This window comes from Apis florea, unplaced genomic scaffold (assembly GCF_048593485.1).
Source record: "Apis florea isolate Af1SG1 unplaced genomic scaffold, ASM4859348v1 contig_2201_pilon, whole genome shotgun sequence".
NCBI lineage: Eukaryota > Metazoa > Arthropoda > Insecta > Hymenoptera > Apidae > Apis > Apis florea.
This window is the reverse complement of record NW_028256542.1, coordinates 2,743,382-2,762,518: the sequence shown is the minus strand read 5'-3', so window position 1 is coordinate 2,762,518 and position 19,137 is coordinate 2,743,382. Positions and strand designations below refer to the sequence as shown.

At 40.2% G+C, this 19,137-nt stretch overlaps 1 protein-coding gene across 2 annotated transcripts in view; it reads right to left on the bottom strand.

Moving 5' to 3' along the window:
- The window catches only part of LOC100868911 (slit guidance ligand), a 166,945-nt gene extending 149,560 nt beyond the window's left edge, over positions 1-17,385 (bottom strand). For both annotated transcript variants that reach the window (XM_086917460.1, XM_086917461.1), the window contains exon 1: positions 17,207-17,385. The gene's annotated coding sequence lies outside the window, so the exon portion shown is untranslated. The remainder of the gene's footprint in view (positions 1-17,206) is intronic.
- Between the last annotated feature and the right edge of the window lie 1,752 nt (positions 17,386-19,137).

Sequence of the window (19,137 nt, the reverse complement as noted above, 5' to 3'; positions counted from 1 at the left end):
GGAGGAGGCAGGTTTTAGCCTAAACTAAAACCCGCGAGGGTTCGAATTGTCGGAGGGGAGGAGAGATTTCGCGCGATGAGGTGAGATAATTGATCGCGATTTGTCGCAATTGAAATTTGTCGAGATTCAGTTTTTGATACTTTTTTTTTTTTTTTTTTTTTTTTTTTTCTATTAGAAATCGAATCGATAGCAAGGGATTGTGAAACATTGAACATTCTCCACAGTGGAAATGGTATCGACGCGATTACATTCGTTTATTAAAATCGTTCATTTGGTAAATATGTGCACGGTATTTGATGTATAATATGGAGTAAGAATATGGACACTTGAATTATAATCACGGATTAAAGAACGAATCACTAACTGGAATTTAACTAGATTAGGCTGAATCAACCGGAATGAATAATTCACAATCCGGCAATTAATCATAATTATCAAATATGAACTAGGCCAGATAAACACATAATGAATTACATATGAACACTATGACCAATACGAGCCAACTTAAATCTTCATCAGACTCAATTAACTTCCGTATTTCTGCAACGAGCTAAAATTTCGTTTCAAACCTTTCCCACCCCCTTGTGCTTGAACCTCTGTACACGTACGCCAACTGTGCATTTTTAGACCAACCTAACTTTTCCTTAATTTCGCCGGGAAATTTTCGTTTATTCCGAGTCGAAATACCTTTCAGAAAATGCAAATGAATTTCGAAAACCAGCCGTGTCGAAAGCGTACGTAATCGCAACTATTTCCATACAAACTTCCATGCGTAACAGGGGATTTAAATTACGCGCCCTTTCCATGCAACGTCCGACACGACACCGAAAAAACGCGCCGCCATTAAACCTAACCTTGTTCCACCACCGAGCGAAACAAATGGCAGGGGCCAAACACCAACGGGAGAAGATTAGAAAAAATCTCTAGTCGTAGAGAGCTTCTTGGACGAAAATTCGTGCGTGCACGGAGGAAAAAAGGGGCCAGGTGGAGTTCCACCTAATCCTGTGACTGATTGTAGGTAATTACGGTACTCTGCCATGCCGCCACGCAAATACCGTGGCCGCGGGGGTGTCATCTCGGGCGGAAATAAAATTTCAAAGTCCTTTGACGCTCCCCAACAATCTCGTCCTCTTTCAGCTTCTTTGCCGACCCGCCTCTGCCCTGTTATCATTCCTCCTCCTTTGCCGCGACACGAGAGAAAGAGAGAGAGGATACTTCTCTGCCGCGATCAAAACTCCCTCGTCACGCGCTCGTATGGTTGGATTAAAACCGACCGGGATTAATAAGAGAGTTTTTTTTTGATAATTATAGTTTTAATTCCTCTTTTTTCTTTTTATTATTATTATTACACGATTGTTATTGGTGAACGATATTTTCCTTCCTAGTTTAATTGTTACTTTTCAATCGTACAAAAAGGGGATGAAAGTTAAGTCGAATTAGAATTAAGTAGAATTTAAAAATGAAATTAAATAATGTTGCGATACGATTTCATCGTTATGAAACTGGGCCACAATGATAATTCCGTCCTGGGAAGAATTCTAGATCAAGCTTGAATAGTGAAAAGGAAAAAGTATAGAAATTATTTACCTCTATTCAGCGAGCGAGACAATGAGAATCGTCTTCATCGATAAATATTTTCCATTACGTATTGTTATATATAGCGTATATTCAACGAAAAAAGAACGAATATACGATAGTTTCAATTCGACGAAAGAGAAGAAATCTTCGAATCTCGAACCACAAAAATCGCTAATCCCTAATCAGCTAATTAACCACCTCGTCCAAGGGCCTCGTCCCAGCCACCGTGCACGCTACTTATCGAAACGATCGGTATCGCCATTCAACGACCACGTCGATCTTGATTTCGCGGAGGTAGCCCGCCCCAGAGCTCACCCCCTGCGTCGATATCATCGGAAAGATCGGGCGAGCAGACAAGAGAGCGAATAGGCGGATGGTTAGATAAGCAAAGGTGGTGAATAGGAGGACGAAGGACGAGGACGTTGAGATACGTGGCGTGGAACGTGCGACGAGGACGGGGCGAACAAGGGAGAACGCTGCAGGCTATTCACCGGGGCGAGACGTTGATGCAACGTTCTCTGTCTGGCTGATGATTGGACACATTCCATTCGCCTCGACGTCGTCGCCATCGCTGCCGCCGCCGTCGTCGTCGTCGTCGTCGTCGTCGACGTTGTTCCCAGTCGATGTCAAGCACGCCGCCGACGTCATTGTTTCGCGACAAATTAGTTTGTCAAAAGCACCGGATGGTAACGGCTGACGATGAGAGGAGAGGAGAGGAGAGGAGAGGAGAGGAGAGAGAGGGAAAAAAAATTAGAAACGATACAAAGGGGAGGGGGTTGTTATTCGAGCGGAGGTGAAAAGGTTGGGGGAGAGGAGTCATTTCGCCTTGGAGCACGGGTCGTATAGGCTGGAATCGAGGGAGGAAAGATGGATTGAGTAGAAAGCGCGGGCAGAAATGCCAACGTCGAGCTGGCCTAGGTTATTTCTGGCCGCGATTGGACTCGTTTTTTCAATACCGGGTTCAACGAACCACGCGCCAGCTCTGCATACTATTTCGCCACCCCCTTTCTCCCGCCCCCGCTGAATTTGATTCCCGCTGGCCAACGCGTCATCGCTATCTTTTTCCTATTCTTTTTTTCGTTCTTTTTTTTTTTATTTTCCACCACGTACGTGTGAACGTACGTGTGTTCTGTGTGCACACACCACTGCGTGGCGGGAATATGGGGAAGGTCTTCGGAATAGGCGAATGATCGATGCGAGTGTCGGATGGTGGGAGGAGAGAAATTGAAGTTGCAAGCTGGATTTGCAAGTGTTGCGACTTTTCGATCGCGCGCATCGAAGGTTTTAATTTGACAGACGGGTTCGATTTTTGGATTTCGTCGTAAGATTTTTTTTTTCAACTCGAAATTTCATCGCGTTGAAATTCGATCGTGCAAGGTGGGGACGATGAGAGGATGGAACAACTACTTTAAATTTAGCAATACGAATAATTTTCTAAGAGTTCGCTAAGTTTCGGCGTGAGCACGAGAGTGGTCGGCAACGAGGGGATAGAAATTTATCAGTGGGTCTAAATTTGGCGGTGTTGCAATACGGTAGCCGTTGACATTCGATAGCATCGAAATTCTGAAATAGAGGCGCTGGAGGCGTTGACACGCGTAGAATGGAAACGCGTAATTAAGATCAACTGTCATCGCAATTACACTACAATCCCCCGATACATGGAAGAATTTTGATCAACGTAAATGTTCGAAAGATCATTGTATTTTTACGAGAACAAGTTCACACAAATTCTTTTCTAAGATTCCTTTCGTTGTCCGATAAAGTAAAATTCTCGTTCGTCAAATTCAAACATTTCCGCTCGGTCGACTAATTTCCAAAAACCTTTAGAAACCTCGAATTGATCTAACGGATCTTCCTCTCACCACAAACAAAAATCATTCAACATTTTCCGAGAATACAACCAATCTAAATCATCCTCCACTCGACCAAAATGTTTCTCTTTGAATATCTCAAAGTACCCTCCCCCCTCACGCTCATCCTCAAAACTCGCTCCATGCTCCTCTCTCTCTCTCTCTCTCTCTCCGCTTAGATATAGGATGGCATCCCGCGTCACCTAAATTTACCCATCAAAATTTAACCGTCGACGACGACGACGACGACGACGAGGACGACGACGACGATCGGGGCGCCAAAATACCTCGACCGTATAAATTCCACCCGTTTCTAGACACGTGTCGCCGCGTTAATAATCACGAGCGTATCTACTTTCTCGCTATCTCGCTGTCCAGTCAACGGACCTCGAATGTTTTACATGCAAATCGGACAATCGCATACGGCTCGATATAGCGCCGCTCGTATGTACAACTCCATATATATATATATATACACATCCGGACTGTTTCACCCTTCGCCACGCGTATGCGTGGGCATCGGTGGTTTAATTAGATTACGCTCGCACGGCTCATCGTGCTTCACGCTTATCCGCCCCCCCCCCCTTCCTTCCCTTTCCCTGCCTGCGCACGGGGTGACACGTTACTCGGGCGGATTGATGGCCAGATAGGCGGCCATTATGGGGGTGAAGGAGAGGGAAGGGGAGGGGATGGTGATGCACGATGGAAAAAAAAAAATATATATATATATATATGTATACACAGTAGAGAAGTATAGAAACGCCCGTGAATTTTTATGTCAAGTATATGTGACCACGGGCCGCGAGGCGCGCACACGTGCTCGAATTTCGTGCGCGTGACACCTCGTGATGTATCGCATCGGTGGCGGTGGGGAGGCCCGGGTAAAAAATTTCACCGTGGTGTAATTGAAAACGTGTAAAAATGCTGAAAGTGTACGAGGGGAGGGAGGGACCGTTTTTCGAGAGGGGGAGCCTTTTTTTCCGCGCTTGTTCGCCGCTTCGAGCGACGGGGGGGTTGATGCGAGCGCGAGCGAGTGTTTTTTATTTTTTCGAGGGAGAGGGAGGGAGAGGGAGGGGGGGGAGAGAGAGAACGTCTTTGTGGCCGAGGAAATTTCTTCCACGCCGCGGATGTAATTTTGGCGCGTAAATTGAATTCTATATTTGGGCTCGGTTGGAAGAGTCGCGACGAAGAGCGGTTTTGTTTAGCGGGATTGGGCGCGTATTATATTGATAGAAAGATTCTGAATTGAAAAGGTAAACGGTGTTCGATTATAATTTGTTTCAAATTTATGATCAAGAATGATGTGCGGGATCGAGAGTGAATCGAAGTCGAGATTTGGTAAGAATTTTGTGATAGCGTGAAATTTTCTTGTCGAAGAAGGTAAATAATATTAACATTAACGATTGGAATCGGTGGATAATGTTGGATAACATTTATTGACGTTAAAATTTGAAAGCATCAAAGATAAATATCAGTTGAAGTCAGTAGTGTGTAAATTTACGTAGCAACGTCAAAAATCGACACGTGAAAATTCAATGTGAGAATTGAATAACGTCCAAGTTCAATAGCGTTGAAAATTTGATAACATCCAAAATCACTAATATTTATATTTAATATCATCGAAATTGTTAATGTCGGAACTCGGTAACATCACGATCTACATTCACGTATCCAAGAAGAGCGAGAGCGTGAAAATTCGGTTTAAAATTGAGCAACATAGAAATTCTACAAGATCTCAAACCATCAGCGTCAAAATTTGACGATGACAATATTCGATAACGTGAAAATCCGGATATATACCAAAATTTCCTACTGTCATATTTGATACATTGTTGAAAATTCGAGCGATAAAAATTCCTGTACCTCTGCGATTCGACATCTTTCAAATCTTTACTCTTTCATTCTTTTTGATACTCCACCTCTTAAATCCAACATATTAGGCGATATTTAATTCATTAAACGATATATAAATAATATATTTTTAATCGTAACGATTAAATTTTTATCGAATCAACGTTCGATTAATGATTAAACGTAAATATTTAATTATCAATCGATCAATTATAAAATTAATTAGCCCCTTTCGCGAAACTAATATTTAAATCCGTATTAATTTAACAACAATTCAAAAAAAATATTTGCATCACATCGTCGTATCTGTTAATAATAATTGCACGTCAACTAATTAAATCCAAATATATCTCGCATCGGATTAATGATACTTTTACACATTTCTAAAAAATTTGACGAATGAAATGAAACATACACAATTTTCGTAAAAAAAAAAAAAAACCTAAAAGAAAAAAGACTATACACATTTCACGTTTAAAAGATCAATTTAATTTAAAAAAAAAAAATATTCAAATCCTTCGCAAGACTTAAAAACTTACGAATCATCCCACAATACATCCACAATTTCTTTGCTCGTTTCCAGTCGAGTTTCCACACTTCCCCCCTCCTCCTGCCATTCCTCCTCATTGCTATATTCGCATCCTTGACGGGCCTACTTCCGCGACGCGTTTTACGACAAAATACGATTTGCTTTCTGCGAGTTCGAGATGAAAGGGAAGCGTTCGCGAGCGTAAGAGGGGAAAAAAAAATTTTCGCCGGAAGTCTTCGGTTGGAAGAGGAAAGAGAGAGAGAGAGAAGCGGATAAGAAAGAGGAAGAAAAGGAGGATGGGCACGCGTGTAGTTACATTTCCATTCGAAATACGGCTATGTACTTACGGGTTTCAGAATGTGGAACGCCATAAGTAATTCAGCAGTGGCGGCATTTTGCAGCGGGGAAACCTGCGTCGCGACGTGATACAGGGAAGGAAGAAGGGTGAAAGCAATGGGAACCGCTCTACATTCCGCTCTGCTTCCGTCTGCGAAACCGCCTCCGATTTTTCTTGCGAACAGATACCCTGAAACGCTTCTCTTGAATGCTCGACGGCATCGCGTGGCTATTTCTATAAGGAAGGATCGATCCACATCGGCGTAAGTGTAAATTCGAACTTGATCGTACGAGTAATTTTTAGGCGAATGGTCTTGCGAAAAATTTTCTAATTCACGAATTAGCGTGAGAAGAGAAATAGCAGCAATGAATATTATCGTAGTTTGCAAGTGAAGTGATATTGTTTGATAGTGATAAAATTTCATTGACAACATCGATCCCCTATCTTCTAAAATTATCGCGAAATTAAAAATTTTAAAAATCTGAAAATTTCAATTTAATCCCCCTCCTCGAATAAACAACACTTCTCGATTTCACTTCCGTCAAATTACCAAACATCCCTTTTAAAAAACCTACCATTTCCGCAGCTAATAATATTCGAGGGAGTAGACAGCCACGAATAAATAATTCCCCGATATAATTACGAGCGGGCCGTTTTCCAACATCGTCGCGATGAGAATCGTCCACGCGTAAATCACGTCCATCATAATTTCAACGAGTCGTTCTCCTTAATTCGATGCTCGAATCACGATTACACTCATGGAACCACCTTTATATATATATATATATATCCAATGTTGTACACATGGAAAAAAGGGTGGGGGGATGGAGAAAGAAAGATGAATGAAAAGGAAAGAGAGCGGGGGGAAAAATAGAAAAAATAAAAAAAAAATAAAAAAAAAGGATGACGAGTGATTTATTCGTCGCGAGGCGGTCCGCCGAACGGAAGTGGCGTTGGATTTATGGGCAGGCCACTTCCGACTAGATTTTATCGTTTATCAATAACGGCTGAATAAAAGTAATGCCTGGTGGTGGGGCCTACGACAAATGGATATTTCGTGAAGTGTGTTACGGGAGTCGGCGACGGAATAAATGCGAATAGCGTGGAACGTTACGAGAGAGACTGGATGTAAGCGGCCAACCTTTTGTATCGTTTCCAGACGCATCGATTCTTCGACTCTCGAATGCAGCAGGAGAATGATACCTGCTTCCCTTATTATCGAATATTGTCGCTCGTCTGGGCCATTGTTCCTTTGTTGCCAGCGTTCAACGTCAACGTATTATTGGGGCGTTTACCCCGTACCTGGCTGATTGTTGTTAAATTCGCAGTTGGCTTCGAGTTTCGAGCTGTCATTATTGCGTGCGATTTCGCGATGCTTCTCTTCTTTCTGCACGGAGGATTCGAAATTATTGAGAGATTTTTTTTTTTCAAATTTTTCAAATTCGCGAAATTTTAAGCTTGGAATATAAATTAAATCTATGGCGAGATAAAAAAAATTCAAAAAAATCTGTAATGTCAAAAATCGTTCGTAATGAAATATAAAGAAAATTTTCCAAATATCCCTTCTAACGTTTTCTTTTAATCTTGCTTTAAACCTGTTCTTTACCCTTAACCAAACGAAGCCAAATGTGAATAAAGAGTCCGACACGAGTGCAAGACGAGGTAGTTGCTCGAGCTAATTGGAGAAGATTTCGAAACAGGTATTTGCTTTAAAAACACAGGTACAAATTTGCAAATATAATTCGCCGGTCGTAATAATACACTCAAGAAAATATATCCCGAAAGTTCTGTTATCCCTAGCAGGTATTTACGAACGTGGAGCTACTTTGTCACACACACACACACACAAATGGTTAAATGATTCTCGAATAATCAAGAAACACGATTAATTTAATGCTTATATTCCAAGATATACTCTTAACATCGGTATAATTCGAGATCGAACAGCGTCGACGAAAATTCAATTTTATCCTCTCATTTTAATATACATCCATAAAACGAAATATTCACATACTTTTTCTTTTTCTTTTTTTTTTTTTTTTTTTTTACATATATATATACCAAGCCACTAAGCAGATGGAAATCCTGAGGGTTTGCAAAGTAGCTCTGCGATAAATTGCAGGGAAGAAGGTAAGATTGAAACGGAATCGTGATTCGATGGGGAACCATTCCGCACACCGGACCATCTGGAAATGCTAACGAAAGACGGATTCGAGGAATCGGGAAACCTTACGGAATAAATCAGGACAATTCGGCGCAGATTCATCTTCTGCGCGAATTTATTTACTTATTCACGAAAATCGTCGAATAATCGTGAATAAAAATGTTTTCGTTACATTTCTCTATTTTTTTTTTCTCTCTCAGGAGGAAAAAAATTATTTTCCCTTCAAATTTTCTTATCTTATAACATATTTATCTCTTACACAAATAAAACGTTGATTCAATTAATATCACTCTTGAAAACAATTGTATCGTTATTCCCTTCGATACAAAAAAATGATCGACGAACGACGATCATTGATCATTAACCCCTCGACCAATGTCAAATACTCTCAATGAAAATGCTCGAACGGAATAATTAATAAATAAAATAATATATTCGTTCGAGTTTGATTTTATTTCTATTAAGAGATACATTTCCTAGCTTCGATCCGGCTCAATTACCGGAATAAACGGTTATTTAATACAGAGCGGAGGAGTAGCTCGTCATTATAATCCTTCTTTTCTTTTCCCTTTCAGAGCTCCAGCTTCGGCAACCGATAATTTGCATCGTCGCGAAAGGGGACGCCATGCCTCTTAATGACCCCCCTTCCTGCCGATCTTGGGACGAAATTAAGGCATGGAATACCGTGAAAACGCCACTTTCTAATTCCGCAAAGTGCACGGGCCGCGATAAATTAATATCCACGGGAAGAAACATCGGGACCGTTTTGATCGATCGTGAGTCATTTCGGTAAGTACGCGGCCAAGTGCACCGGAAGGAACCACCGAGCCGAGGAGGCGGAAGTTTCCACGAAGTCTGGCAGGACTTCATTAACGAGATGCGCTAAACGTTCCCGACAAAGATCCGCCGTTCTTTCTTTCGGGTTTCGAGATATTAAGGCGAGACATCTTAAAATATCTTTGGCCACATTGCAGGTAACGTTTGTGTCGAAAAGAATTTGTTGAAAGGAATGTTTTGTTGAATTTTGTTTATGTGATATAAACTTGTAACATTGATTCATTTGAAATTTTTCTTTTTTCCTTTTTTTTTTCGAGGTTGGAGAAAGTTGAGTCGAAAGGTATTAACTTGTTAAGCAATTTTAATGGGATATTTCATTCTTTTTTGAGGTTATGTTACTTGTCTTTAAGGTTATGAAAGAGAATTTTGAAGATTTTCTTTTTTCTTCGTTATTATTATTTTAATGGATTAATTAAATAATGAAATATCCTTATGTTTGGTAAAATGGAATACAAAGAATTCTAGGTTACAATACTATAAGAGGAAATCTTGAAATTATGATACAATTTAAAATAAAATGTTCATCCAACCTCGATATGAGTCAAATGACTTTCCCTCCAACAATACAATTTATTTAATTTTCACTATAATTATTAACTTTTATAAATTTCGATACAAAATCAAAAAAAAAAAAAAATCCAGTGTATTTATATCTACTTTTGCATCACAATACATCGCTGGAACGAGTTTTGAATTAATCTCGAGATTCTCAAATTGAATTACGTATCGTGTTATGTAAATACTACGTCGTTACAATTATGTTTTCTACGAGAGAAGATTTTAATTTCCGAGCCACGCGAGCATCTCGTAACTCCGATCCCGATAGAAATCTGATGAGAAAAAATACAGCTGGCACAATGAAGGCGGGCGCAATCTTAATGCGCGTATCACTTATCGCGTATCAGCTTACGTTCAAAAGACAGGACTTAATTAGATCTATCTGAAAGATAGCGACTCTCTCTCCCGTCTCTGAAAATGAAATCTCGCGCGTGGGGAACGTTGCCCCTTCTGTCGTGTTAAGTCCCTTTCACGCTGGATCACGCTGGATTTGGATAAGTTCATTGTGCCGACCGAGTCAATGGATCGATGAATCAGATTGAAGATCGAATTAGGATCTTCATTACGACGAAAATGCGCGGAACAAGCGTGGATATAATTCTATGGAAACTAAGTCTTTCTTTTTTTTTTCACACTGGATAAATTATTCGAAATTAATTGCTTGAAGAAAATCGTTTCGAGTCGAAACAAATCGAAATCAAAGATGTCGAATCTAATAAGAATTGTAAAAACCGTGAAAGGTTAACGAGAGATAATGAAACGAATTAAACCTCGTTCACGCGTGGATCGTGAGGCGACAAGTTCATCGTGCATAATTTATTTGATTAATACGATATGAATTCCAATACGATTCATTCAAGATAATTCATCAGCGGGAATACAATACGATTAACTCCTTATGAAACTTAACAGAGATTAAGCCTTTTTCACGCTTAACCATAAATTTCCATCTCGCAATCAAACGAAATCTTATCCAAACTCGATCGACGGAAGGATCGTAAATGGCGATCAACCTGCCATCTGTACGAAACAATCGGGGCGAATTAAGCCCCATTCACGCGTACCCGTGTTATCTTAACGACCCGATCTCCGACTTAAAACCCTTTCACGCCTATAAACACGCCCAGCGAGCTCGATCACAATCCTATCGAAGACTATTAAAAACCTTGATCGGCCTCTTTTTCTCAACGCGGGGGAAAGGAAAAACAGCGGGCGGGCCCGGGATCGGCACGACATTATCGACAGAGCGATCTTTGTTACAGATACACGCCGTCTCGGCGTGCACACTGGTGGTTTTACGATCCGTATAATGCGCCACAATGGGAATTAATGTCCCCGATCCCCGCTCCTCGATAAAATCATCGCGCGAAACGCGTAGCGCCCCGACACTTTTATGTATATATTCATCCGGTCTGCGTCGTCGTGGAAATCAACTGGTGATTTATGATCCTTTAACTCCGCGTCGAGACGCGGGATGGCGCTGCCGGCGTTGCAGCAAGGATCGCGATGGGAAAAGAAATGTAAATGTCGCGGCGTTGCATGCTTTTTGTAAGAAAGAAAAAAAGAGAAATGTGGGGAGGGGAAGGGTCTGGCGTGGCAGGCTCGGGAAAAATATATTATTGTAAAGTTTAATCTGATCCACGAGGGGAAACGTATGTTCCCGGGGCCTGGTCTTTCTGGCCTTTAAGGATATTGTTACTAATCCCAGATAATTATCAAATGATGTTTTGCAACAGGGAGAGAGAGAGAGAGAGAGCGCTCGCGGAGTTTAGAGCTCGAGTACGCGTGATCTCGATCCAGCTAATTTTTATTTTTCGTCTAACTAGGTTTTTTTCTGTTTTTATCAATAATATCTTATTGTCAATGTAAATAATAATATAATAGAAAAAGAGAAGAGCGGTTTAACTGTTAAAATGTTAACGGAATTATGATCGGATTCTGATACCGTTTTTCCTTCATAATTGGATAATACTGTACTGGATGAAAAAGATATGAAGAAATAAGCGACGTTGCTAATTAACGGTATTAACTGTCGATGTATTTCGTTAATGTTAATATTTATTGGAGTACGAAAGAACGTGAACACTGGTCAGGGGATGATTAATGTATTTGTAAGTGGTCGACGTGATTGCTCTACTGATTAGCGTAATCATTCTGGCACTAAGTGCATAATGTTTGAACTGTTCACTGATACGAGAATAGGATTGATCACTCTCTATTGTAACGCTTACGGCCGGAGAAAAGATTGATCCGAGTGTTTAGTATTGTTTTTCCACTCGAATATTAATCTACGTTCAAATTGTTTAATCCGCGTATAGAATTAATAACTTATTATAGGAGGCTTTAGAGTTTAGGATTTACATCGAGATTCTACGATGTCAACTAATTTTGCATGGTAACGATGTGTAAAATCATTAGTATGCAAAATCATCCTCGATGTCTAAATATCGATCGGGATTATAATTAAATGGAAATAATTTTGGCGAATACGAACTGGCGAATAGTATACTTTCCCTAATTAGTATAACGTAATTAATGTATTCTAAAATTCTACTAATTTCGCTTGCTAATTTATTCTCACGTGTGTGAAGTATTAATTAGTTTCTTAATTAACTTTCGAAACGTTCGATTCCCTAATTAATCTTAAGATAACAATAAATACTTTTAATTTTATCCCATCGATTATTATTATTAACATAGAAATCTTCACCATCTTCATCATTAACCCTTCAAAAGCTTAACCACCACGAATCACATCGATCATCGTACCAGTTAATATCCATCTGTCGTCCACGTGTCATCCCTTTAAACATTCGCCAACCGCTTCGTTCGAATCAATTTTTTCTTTTCCACCCCAATCTTTCATAAAGAAGCATCGTTCACGGCCGATCATTCGATACAATTCGCATATTCCAGAAGAAAATATGGCGAAACTTCAAACTTCTCGAACTACATCTCGAATTACATCTACGAAGAAGACTCGAACAACCTCCCTTCTCTAACAATTACCAATAAACCACACTTATCCACGTCGCTCGACCCTCGAAAAGCTTAACCACCAGCCATCCATCATCGTACCAGTTACCGTCTCGACCTACCACCGCGTACGTCCCTTTAAACATTCACCAACCGCTTCGTTCGATTCCAATTTTTTCCTTTTCCACCCCTCGATATGTTCACCCCGCTTCAGCCGTCGAGGAGCATCGTTCACGGCCGGTCATCCAGAGTTCCACGCGAGAGTTCCAACGAGAGCCTCCTCCTAGTGGAGGGGAGTAGCACGGCCTCCAGTTCCAGCCTATAGATCAAGATCGTTGAATTATTTAAACCGAAGCGGGACACGGATCATCGCGGTCACGCGATACACCACCCGACTTTCCATCCGTGTGCCTCCAAGCGCACGATACTCGACACTCGACCTCGAGCCGACCCCGATAATCCGCGACTTTCCACCGGTAATTACGGAAATCCGCGGACAACCAGGCGGAGAACTGCTTTCTTCTTCTCCATCGCGTCGATGGAGACTCGACACTCGACCCCCTTTTCCGTGACAGGCCCTTTCGAGAGAGCGACCCAAATCTCCCGAATTGTCGTGTTAAGCACGGAACACGCCGCGAGGAATTTCGACCTCCGTTCATTTGCGATTTTTTTTTTTTTTTTTTTGAAGCCAACCCACGACCCTTGTCCCCCGGCTAATGAAGCGCAACCCTCGAGTTCGCATAATTTGCATCCTCCTCTTATTAGAGAAGAATTTTCCTCCCCTTCTCTCCCTTGTTTTTGAAGGGAAGGGACTCGACCTCGTGGTTTTCGATTTTTCGTTTATTGCGTGGATTATTTATAACGAGGAAAGTTGGATTGAAAATTGGTTAAGAAAGGTAAATATTTTACAATAATTTGTCCACGCATATTTTCTCGATTTCAAACGCTAGCAGAAAGGATAAAAAGAAGTTGATCTTCTTTATCGATCTTGCGTTATCATCACGGGTTAATAAAAGTTTTTGAAAGTTTAATTTCGGACGGTCGAGCGAGGCAATGGACGAACACCTCCGATTGACGAGCATATCTCGATTTCACAGCGAAACGTGGCTGGCTTTTAATTATCAATTAATCGAGGTTGAAAAAACGCGAAAAGGCTCCCGTGGCATCGCCTGCGACGAAAATATCGACATCTGTTCACCCTCTTCCCCCTCCAAGGTGAATCTGAAAACTGGCTGAGAGTATCGACGAAAGTGTTCAGAGGCAATCGGCCGGATGTAAAATAAGATTTCACGGTTTCCCTGTCGCGAACATTCCCCAATGGCAGACAAGGCGCGCGAATGCTTCTTATAAATCGAACAAAATCCGATTAGCCTTTCTCCAGGCCACTCCTCTTCCTTGTGGAATCGAAAGCTGTCGATTCTGCTTTTTGCTCCCGTTTCATCCTTGCGTTGGCGTTCCTTGGTGAAAGACCGCCGATTCTTCCCTTCCCTCGTGGGTGTAATTGTCGATCGGCTTTAGGAATCGTTGAAATTGATGTTTCGCTTCTTTCTTTTTCCTCCTTTCTCTCTCTCTCTCTCTCTATTTTTTTAGTCCTTGAATCGAGATTCGAATCTTTCTATCTTCGATTACGCGAAAGGTTGAATAGGAGTTACTTATTTAAGTACAGTCGCTTCGGGTCAAAATTCAGGTTCGAATTCGTATTGTTTTTAGAATTTAAATTAGATCCAATTTGGATCCGGTTAGAGTCCCTTCAAACGTTATTTTTTCGTAGAATTGATTTGGAATTAAATTTCACCTCGTCCCCGAACGAATTCAAGGATTTTAAAAGTACTTGTGGATTAAAAGTTGCGAAAGTTTGAAAAAATAACTGGTAGATTCATAAATAAAAGTTTACTTCATTTTCAATTTCGTTCTAAATATAAACAATCAACGAGAGTAATAAAAAAAATAATTACGATAATTAACGAGCAAAGCTAACACGAAAGACTGGCTTCAGAAATTCATTCGATTCCCATTCGAGAATTTCACCGACACGATTTCGATCTTCGAACGTTACAAGCAAATTCGTACATGAACACGTGTATGCATACATACATACATACATCGACCTCGACACGAGAAGCATAACGTTATCGGTGAATATATACGCCAAGTTTATATTCATTCGCGGTGAAACGTAAAACAGCATCAGTCGAAGGGTGAAAATGGTAAAAGTGACGCGTTTTATTGTTGAAACGCGACTCGTATAAAATAATTCGAAATGGCGTTGCGACAATTTCCCCCCATAATCAACGATCTCTGGCGATATTATTAGAGAAGCGGACGGTATCCAATCGTGGGCCACTTTCGATTGTAAATTGAACGATATCGAGAATCTTTTGTTTGTTTGTTGCGCTTTCGTAATCTAACACTGCAATTTGCGGTTTGTTTATCATCGAGCACCGAAAAGGGGTAGATTCGATAAGGATATTAAGATGATATTTAGCACGTGTATACGGTCAAGGGAGATTGTATGACTGAAAATAAGATTAAAGCGAGAATTATTTTAATATTTAAGAGTTGAAGAATTCAAGAAGTTGAATTCCATTTTAAATATAAGATATAGATTTGAATATTTTATATAAAGTGATTTATATAACATCACGTTTTATCTCATTTCTAAATATTCCGATTCACTTTCGAAATGAATAAACGTGTACTCACTTATGCACGTATATATCGCAGTTGGGATATTTTCCATTTCGAGAAGAGATAGGAGAAGAAGAGATAGGAGAAATCTCAGTAACCCAACATTTCTTTTATTAATCCGATCACATTTTCTGAAACGAACGATATATCAACATTCCATTCTTTTTCCAACCAGAGCAATTATAACCTTTCGAGCACCGAAAACGAATCGCTTCGTGGCTCGAGATTTTCATTAAAATTCCGAACAACATTCCAGAAATTATATTTTCATCAGTGTGGTCCGGGCACAAGATACCCCTGGTCTCTTTAATTCCGAGACTTTAACGCGACAATTAGACGGAAACGGTACACAAAGCTTCGAGGCGAGGTTAAAACGAAAACGACGAGAGCGCGACAATGAAGGGAGCGCTACGATGAAGAAATTAAAACGAAGAAATAAACGGAACGGAATGGAGGGAAAGGGAGGAGAAATAACGAAAAAAAAAAGAAAGAAAGAGAGAAAAAGAAAAAGGGGGAAAAAAGGAGGAGAGGAGAAAAACGAGGAGCGAAGCAAGCAACGACAACGGAGCGAAAGAATAGAAGAATTAATAGAGATTCGTTTCTCCGTAGATTTTTCCATAGAGTTCCCGCTCAGGGGATGAACGTCGAACTCTACGGTCCGGTTCTCAATTTGCATTCCAGACAAATCCAATTTCAGGCGGACAAAACTGACGCGCGAGCGGAGGAATGGCCGGCCCATTTTCACTCTTACGACTCGCTGCTGTCGGTAATTGTTCCAGTCGCGCGATTATCGGAACAAGTGTGAAGTATCGAGGTGCGTAACGATGGAGGAGGATGGATGCTGCCCTCGTTTTGGTTAACCGTGAATGGCCGGGCGGAGGTGTGTAAACCGCTCGAATTTTTCTTTCTCTCTCTCTCTCTCTCTCTCTCTCTCTCTCTCTTTTCGAAATCGAAAATATTGTTTGCGAAGAGAAAGATACGACACGCGTGATATAAAAATAGGAGGATGAAATTTTTTTTTTTTGGAAAAGAATTAAAATCTCTCTTAAAAGAGAGAATATTGTTTTGGGAAGGGAGAAGGAGTTCTCGTTAAAGGCGAGAAGAGATTTTTGGAGAAGAATCAGTTTGTAGATAGGAGAATCTCGCGAGGATCTGCGCGAATAAATTGAGAAGATTAATGGACAATGTACAGACGTGGGAAAATAATAATTATAAACGAGGAGGAGGATCCTTGAAGTGAATGAGAAATATTGCATTAATATCGTATAAATATTGTTGTTCTAATAAAGAAACTGTTTTCTAGAAATTGGAAGATTAATTCTTGCAAGTAATGTAATTACCTATTACCTCGTTATTTCAGAAAACAATATTCTACATCAATCTTAATATACGCGTAATATATTACGGGATGAAACACGAGGGATAAATCGTTTTCTAGTTTTTTTTTCCTTTTTTTATAAATATTTTAAATGTAAAAATTTCCTACGCACAACTCGCACATATTGCGTTTTGTTATTCGATTTTCAGGATTAAATATTTATTTTTCGCACTTTTTTACGGGTTTGTTTAAAAAAAATACATATTTACGAAAAAAGAGATTATAAATATAAATGTTACATTGATTCGATATCGATTTTTATAAAGTATTTAACTACTTTTAATTATGTCAATAAAAACTGGAAAAAATAAAAAGCTAACACGTCACATAACGTTTCCCCGTTATTTGTACAACTTTCATACGCAATAAACGCGCGACGTAAAATCGTGACAACGTGTACAATTAATATTTCATGCGGTTATTACACAAAATAAAGAAAATTAAATAAAAACTTACTTACTTTTGTTACAGCTCCATCGAATCAACCACCACTACACGCTGACTCAACTGGATGACGATCACCTTAACACTTTTCCACGAAACACGATGCAAACTCGTCCAAATTCGTTAAATTCTCAATGGATCGCGTATACGATCTCCGTACAACTACGCAATTTTTCCTCTTCACGGTCACAACGCGCAATAACGTCTCTCGCTTCTTCTATCGAACACAACCTCACTTAGCAAGCCACCAATGACCTCGTAGCATAGACGACGCGACGACAAGAAACAAACGATCCAAACACGTACACACACGCGGATCTTTTTCGACCGTTTAAACGATGTTAACCAGTTTGGAGAAGGAGGATTTTATCAGGCTTTGGACAGGCTGGAATCGGTTAACCTCCCGTTATCCACGTGTCCCGACACGTGGAGGAAACACCTCCGCAACGCTGTTCTCCTCGATGGAGAAAGAGAGGGAATTCGACATTAATTCGCGTCTATAAAGCGAACGCGCGTCGATGGACGGGCACGTAGGCGCGAACGAACTGGCACCGCGGCTTGTTTACAAACGAGCTTGTAAATTGCTTTAACGAACCACTCGGCCAGGCGAGAAATGGCCTGCTGATAGCCACGGATAAACCTCTGCTCCGTACCGGAGATCCACGCGGCCCTTCCCCCACCTCGCGTTGCTTGAAAACATTAGAGCATCGATTTTCACGCGGCCCAATGTTTAGTTCGTCCTTGTCTCTGAATAGAATATTCTCGCGCGTCGAATATCCGTGAATCGACTGATTATTGTTGCAGGGATCCTCGTTGTCGAGAGTGGGAGTGGGATGAAATATGGAAGAGATAGTTTGAAATGTTTTAGATTTTTACGATGTGTATACGGGCGAGAAAGAGATTCATATCACAAGGCAAATATACAAAATTTCGTTTGAAATTACTTTTTTCAGCTTTAGTTAATAGTTACATCGAATCTTTTGCTGATTAACAGCAAATAAAATTCTCCAAATTGTTTTATTTTTGGATTTTATATACGGTTACGCGTTGGTGATTCGTAGAAATTTTCAGAGAGGTCGTGAATCGGGGTGGAAAAAAAGTTATTTCATTCATTGAAAATCGAAAAGTTAAGACAGATGTAACTTTAATTTCACATTGGTGGAATATTTAGTATCGCGAATCGGGATTCTAATTAAAATTCAACTTAACGTATGTGGATCGTGGATCGGTTTACGTTGCAGTTTTAGCTTGGCAAACATCAGGCAAATATGAACGAATTTCGGTATTAATTCGATTCGGGCGAGGGGTTAACACTCGATTGTACGCACGTTGATTAAACGAAACATTGATTGCTGCTCTTATTTGACAGCCGGTAAATATATTGCGCAGAAAGCAGGTTGGTCAATATTTGGCCAAAACAATGAAAATAACGTTCGTCCATAAACGATTACAACGAATATCGAACATCGTTTCGATCGAGGACAGAAGAAATTATCGATCAATTAACAAAAGTTCGAATTTATTATACGACTTCTATTATAAAAAATTGAATTATTCCTCGATAGAAAAATAATTTTTGATAAATCCATCGTTCTTTATTTCCACTGAGATTACAATCCTATCGTGTCCAAATTACGCGTAATTAATATATAATTATAATACCGAATACTAGCCTAAATTAAGCCGAAACACCCCCAACCGAATAATTAATCCACAATATGTATCTTCGCATCGAAATATAATTAAATCTAATCAAAATTAGTTCTAAAATGCATCAATGTTTAACAACAAATTATATCACGCCAGGATCATTATCCGATTTATTCGTAGTAATTTCACCTCGATCTGAAACGGGATAAATCGAATTTTTCTTTTTTTTTTCCCCTCTCCCCTCTCCGATTTTTTTCTCTCAAAATTTCCTCCCTCTCGTATTATATTCCGCTTCTG